This window comes from Procambarus clarkii, chromosome 9, assembly GCF_040958095.1.
Source record: "Procambarus clarkii isolate CNS0578487 chromosome 9, FALCON_Pclarkii_2.0, whole genome shotgun sequence".
Lineage (NCBI taxonomy): Eukaryota > Metazoa > Arthropoda > Malacostraca > Decapoda > Cambaridae > Procambarus > Procambarus clarkii.
In genome coordinates, this window is record NC_091158.1 from 45542271 (window position 1) to 45548960 (window position 6690).

Sequence of the window (6690 nt, forward strand, 5' to 3'; positions counted from 1 at the left end):
AATAAATCCAAGTGTCCGATTTGCCTTATTACGAACATTTATGCATTGATCCTTTTGTTTTAAATTCTTACTACTCATAACTCCCAGATCCCTTTCGCAATCCGACTTCGCAATCACAACACCATCTAGCTCGTATCTTGTAACTCTATCATCATTACCTAACCTCAGAACTTTACATTTATCAGCATTAAACTGCATCTGCCAATCCTTAACTTAGTCATCCTACGTTGGACACGTTCAAGTGAATTTATATCCATTCTATAATACGGCGACCAAAACTGAACTGCATAATATAAATGGATAAATGGGGCCTAACCAGTGCAAGATATAGCTTAAGAACCACACCAGGTGTCTTGTTACTAACGCTTCGATTAATAAATCCCAGTGTCCTATTCGCCTTATTACGAACATTTATGCATTGATCCTTTTGTTTTAAATTCTTACTAATCATAACTCCCAGATCCCTTTCGCAATCCGACTTCGCAATCTCAACACCATCTAGCTCGTATCTTGTAACTCTATCATCATTACCTAGCCTCAGAACTTTACATTTATCAGCATTAAACTGCATTTGCCAATCATTTGACCATTTCAAAACCCTATCTAGATCAACTTGAAGTGATAGTGAGTCCTCCTCCGAATTAATTTCCCTACCGATTTTCGTATCATCGGCAAATTTGTAAATGTTGCTACTCAAACCTGAATTTAAATCATTTATATATATTATAAACAACAGAGGTCCCAGGACAGAGCCCTGAGGTACTCCACTAACAACATTATCCCACTCTGACTTAACCCCATTTATACTAACTCTGTTTCCTTTGGAATAGCCATGCCCTAATCCAAGTTAATATAGCACCCCCCAGTACCATGAGCTTCTATTTTTTTAATTAGTCTTTCATGTGGCACTGTATCAAAAGCTTTGCTAAAGTCAAGGTACACAACATCACAATCCTTACCACTATCAACTGCCTCAACTATGCTGGAATAAAAAGTTAGCAAATTTGTTAAACATGAACGGCCATTTGTAAAACCATGTTGCGACTCATTTATTAATTTGTTTTTCAAGATGGAGACGAATTGTATTTGCAATTATTGATTCAAGTGACTTTCCCACAATAGACGTTAGGCTAATAGGCCGATAGTTTGACGCAAGTGATCTATCTCCTTTCTTAAAAATTGGTACCACATTAGCTACCTTCCATGACTCTGGCATTCTGCCTGACTCTATTGATTTATTAAATATGGTAGACAGTGGGTCGGAAAGCTCCTCTTTGCATTCTTTAAGCACCCTGGCAAACACTTCATCCGGCCCTGGGGATTTGTTTGGTTTTAGTTTTTCTAATTGTTTAATTACATCCTCCCTGGTAACTACTAAACTAGTCAACCTGTCCTCATCCACACCCACATAGACTTGTTCGGCTGAAGGCATATTGTTAAGTTCTTCTTTAGTAAATACAGATATAAAATATTTGTTAAAAATACTACTCATCTCCTTGTCATTATCCGTTATTTGACCTGTCTCAGATTTTAATGGACCTATCCTTTCCGTAGTCTTAGTTCGATATAACTGAAAAAACCCTTTAGGATTTGACTTTGCTTGCTCTGCTATGCGAACTTCATAGTTTCTTTTTGCTTTCCTAATCTCTTTTTTAACATTTCTAACCAGTTGTATTAATTCCTGTTCTAACCTTACTTCCCCATTCTTAATCCTTTTGTACCAATTTCTCTTTTTACCTATAAGGTTCTTTAAATTATGTTATCCACTTTGGGTCATTAGTATTCGATCTATTCAATTTGTATGGTATATTACGTTCCTGTGCTTTGTTTAGAATATTCTTAAATAAGTTATATATTAAATCCACATCGAAATCCCCTTTTACGTCACCTGTCGCTGGGTTCATGTCTCGCTCCAAGACCGGCCCACACTCCATACCCAAGAGTTTCCTATCTATTTGACCCAAAAAAATTCTTAGGCTATTAAAATCAGCTTTTCGTAAATCTGATTTTCGAAATTTTCGATTGAAAAGATTTCTAATTCCCCAAATTAGAAATCTTTCATATGAAGAAAGATTAACAAAGCTTAAATTGCATTCACTGGAAAGGCGAAGAGTTAGGGGTGACATGATAGTGGTTTACAAGTGGATGAATGGACATAACAAAGGAGATATTAATAGGGTATTAAAAGTATCAACACAAGACAGAACACGAAACAATTGGTATAAATTGGATAAGTTTAGATTTAGGAAAGACTTGGGTAAATACTGGTTCAGTAACAGGGTTGTTGATTTGTGGAACCAATTACCGCGTAACGTGCTGGAGGTGGGGGTCCCTCGATTGTTTCAAGCGCGGGTTGGACAAGTATATGAGTGAGATTGGGTGGTTATAAATAGGAGCTGCCTCGTATGAGCCAATAGGCCTTCTGCAGTTGCCTTTGTTCTTATGTTCTTATGAACGGCCATTTATAAAACCATGTTGCGACTGGTTAGCTTTCCAAAACTCTGGCACTCTGCCTGACTCTATTGATTTATTAAATATGGTTGACATTGGGTCACACAGCTCCTCTTTGCATTCTCTAAGCACCCTGGCAAACACTTCATCCGGCCCTGGGGATTTGTTTGGTTTGAGTTTTACTATTTGTTTAAGAATCAAAGAAAACTGGGAATGCTTCTATGGAAGAAATGAAATGTATGCTCGTGATGGGGTGCATCTATCGGGGGCTGGGGTTGTTGCTGTTGCGAACTCGTTGGAACCAGTGGTTAGAGGTGTTTGTTTGGGTTTAAACTGTTAGTAGATAGTGGTATGGGAATTGATTTGGAGGAAGGAGGTAATAAAAGTATGTGTTCGTGGGAGAAAAGAATTGGCAAAATGATCAGGGAAAGAAAAGGGCCTCAAAAAAACAATTCACTTAGGATATATTACACTAACAGTAGAAGTCTAAGAAATAAAATTAATGAATTAAATGCTCTTGTCTGCACAGAAAAATAGATATTATTGCACTTACCGAAACGTGGATGAACGTAGAAAATAGAGAACTATTAGCTGAATATCAAATAAATAGATTTAAACTATTTCACACAGATAGATATATTAGACGAGGAGGGGGAGTAGCCATATATGTTAGGGAGAATTTGAAATGTAGTCTCAAAGAGGGAATCAAAACTGAGCCCCACACAGAAACTATTTGGATAGAATTAAACGAAAAAGCAAATAATATTATAATAGGAGTTATATATAGGCCACCAAATTTAGACAGAATGGAAGCAAAGCATCTATGGAATGAAATATCTAGATCTAACAGTATTTATGTCATGGGTGACTTTAATTTTAGTGGAATAAACTGGGTGAACAAAACTGGGAATAGTGAAGCAGAAGATTTTCTAGAATTAATTGACGATTGCTTTCTTACGCAACACATTAAGGAACCAACGCGGGAAAATAATATTTTAGATTTAGTGTTAACTAACAGGGAAACACAAATTAATGACATCGAAATAGGGAGTGAGCTAGGGAACAGTGATCACAAAGTAATCAGATTTAGCATAGAATGGAATAGACCTGTAGGAGAAAATTCTGTTAAAGTGCCAGATTTTCGAAAAGTTGATTTTAATAGCCTAAGAAATTTTTTGGGTCAAATAGATTGGAAACTCTTGGGTATGGGGTGTGGGCCGGTCTTAGAGCGAGACATGAACCCAGCGATAGTTGACGTAAAAGGGGATTTCGATGTGGATTTAATAAGAACATAAGAACAAAGGCAACTGCAGAAGGCCTATTGGCCCATACGAGGCAGCTCCTATTTATAACCACCCAATCCCACTCATATACATGTCCATCCCATGCTTGAAACAATCGTGGGACCCCACCTCCACAATGTTATGCGGCAATTGGTTCCACAAATCAACAACCCTGTTACTGAACCAGTATTTACCCAAGTCTTTCCTAAATCTAAACTTATCCAATTTATACCAATTGTTTCGTGTTCTGTCTTGTGTTGATACTTTTAATACCCTATTAATATCCCCTTTGTTATGTCCATTCATCCACTTGTAAACCTCTATCATGTCACCCCTAACTCATCGCCTTTCCAGTGAATGCAACTAAAGCTTTGTTAATCTTTCTTCATATGAAAGATTTCTAATTTGGGGAATTAACTTAGTCATCCTACGCTGGACACGTTCAAGTGAATTTATATCCATTCTATAATATGGCGACCAAAACTGAACTGCAAAATCTAAATGGGGCCTAACTAGAGCAAGATATAGCTTGAGAACCACACCAGGTGTCTTGTTACTAACGCTGCGATTAATAAATCCAAGTGTCCGATTTGCCTTATTACGAACATTTATGCATTGATCCTTTTGTTTTAAATTCTTACTTATCATAACTCCCAGATCCCTTTCACAATCCGACTTCGCAATCTCAGCACCATCTAGCTCGTATCTTGTAACACTATCATCATTACCTAACCTCAGAACTTTACATTTATCAGCATTAAACTGCATCTGCCAATCCTTTGACCATTTCAAAACCCTATCTAGATCAACTTGAAGTGATAGCGAGTCCTCCTCCGAATTAATTTCCCTACCGATTTTCGTATCATCGGCAAATTAGCAAATAGTTGCTACTCAAACCTGAATCTAAATCATTTATATATATTATAAACAACAGAGGTCCCAGGACAGAGCCTTGAGGCACTCCACTTACAACATTTTCCCACTCTGACTTGACTCCATTTATACTAACTCTGTTTCCTTTGGTATAGCCATGCCCTAATCCAGTTTAATATAGCACCCCCAATACATGAGCCTCTATCTTTTTAATCAGTCTTTCATGTGGCACTGTAGCAAAAGCTTTGCTAAAGTCAAGGTACACAACATTAGAATCCTTACCACTATCAACTGCCTCAACTATGCTAGAATAAAAAGATAACAAATTTGTTAAACATGAACAGCCATTTATAAAACCATGTTGCGACTCAATTATTAATTTATGTTTTTCAAGATGAAGACGAATTTTATTTGCTATTATAGATTCGAGTAACTTACCCACAATAGACGTTAGGCTAATTGGTCGATAGTTAGACGCAAGTGATCTATCTCCTTTCTTAAAAACTGGTATCACATTAGCAACTTTCCAAAACTCTGGCACTCTGCCTGACTCTATTGATTTATTAAATATGGTTGACAGTGGGTCACAAAGCTCCTCTTTGCATTCTTGAAGCACCCTGGCAAACACTTCATCCGGCCCTGGGGATTTGTTTGGTTTGAGTTTTACTATTTGTTTAAGAACATCCTCCCTGGTAACTGCTAAACTCGTCAACCTGTCCTCGTCCCCACCCACATAGACTTGTTCGGCTGAAGGCATATTGTTAAGTTCCTCTTTAGTAAATACAGATACAAAATATTTATTAAAAATACTACTCATCTCTTCATCACTGTCTGTTATTTGACCTGTCTCAGTTTTTAATGGACCTATCCTTTCCCTAGTCTTAGTATGATATAACTGAAAAAAAACCTTTACGATTTCTTTGCTTGCCCTGCTATGCGAACTTCATAGTTTCTTTTTGCTTTCCTTATCTCTTTTTTAACATTTCTAACCAGTTGTACGAATTCCTGTTCTAAAGTGACCTCCCAATTTTTAATCCTTTTGTACCAAGCTCTCTTTTTACCTATAAGGTTCTTCAAATTCTTTGTTATCCACTTTGGGTCATTAGTATTCGATCTATTCAATTTGTATGGTATACTACGTTCCTGTGCTTTGTTTAGAATATTCTTAAATAAGTTATATATTGAATTCACATCGAAATCTCCATTTACGTCACCTATGGCTGGGTTCATGTCTCGCTCCAAGACCGGCCCACACCCCATACCCAAGACTTTCCAATCAATTTGACCCAAAGAATTTCTTAGGCTATTAAAATCAGCTTTTCGAAAATCTGGCACTTAAACAGAATTTTCTCCTACAGGTCTATTCCATTCTATGCTCAATCTGATTTCTTTGTGATCACTGTTCCTTAGCTCACTCCCTATTTCGATGTCATTAATTTGTGTTTCCCTGTTAGTTAACACTAAATCTAAAATATTATTTTCCCGTGTTGGTTCCTTAATGTGTTGCGTAAGAAAGCAATCGTCAATTAATTCTAGAAAATCTTCTGCTTCACTATTCCCTGTTTTGTTCAACCAGTTTATTCCACTAAAATTAAAGTCACCCATGACGTAAATACTGTTAAATCTAGATGCTCTAGATATTTCATCCCATAGATGCTTTGCTTCCAATCTGTCTAAATTTGGTGGCCTATATTTAACTCCTATTATAATATTATTTGCTTTTTCGTATAATTCTATCCAAATAGTTTCTGAGTGTGGCTCAGTTTTGATTCCCTCTTTGAGACTACATTTCAAATTGTCCTTAACATATGAACACATGGGAGCTACTCCCCCTCCTCGTCTAATATATCTATCTGTGTGAAATAGTTTAAATCCATTTATTTGATATTCAGCTAATAGTTCTCTATTTTCTACATTCATCCACGTTTCGGTAAGTGCAATAATATCTATTTTTTCTGTGCAGACAAGAGCATTTAATTCGTTAATTTTATTTCTTAGACTTCTACTGTTAGTGTAATATGCCCTAAGTGAATTGTTATTTTGAGGCCCTTCTCTTTCCCTGATCATTTTGCCAATTCCTTTC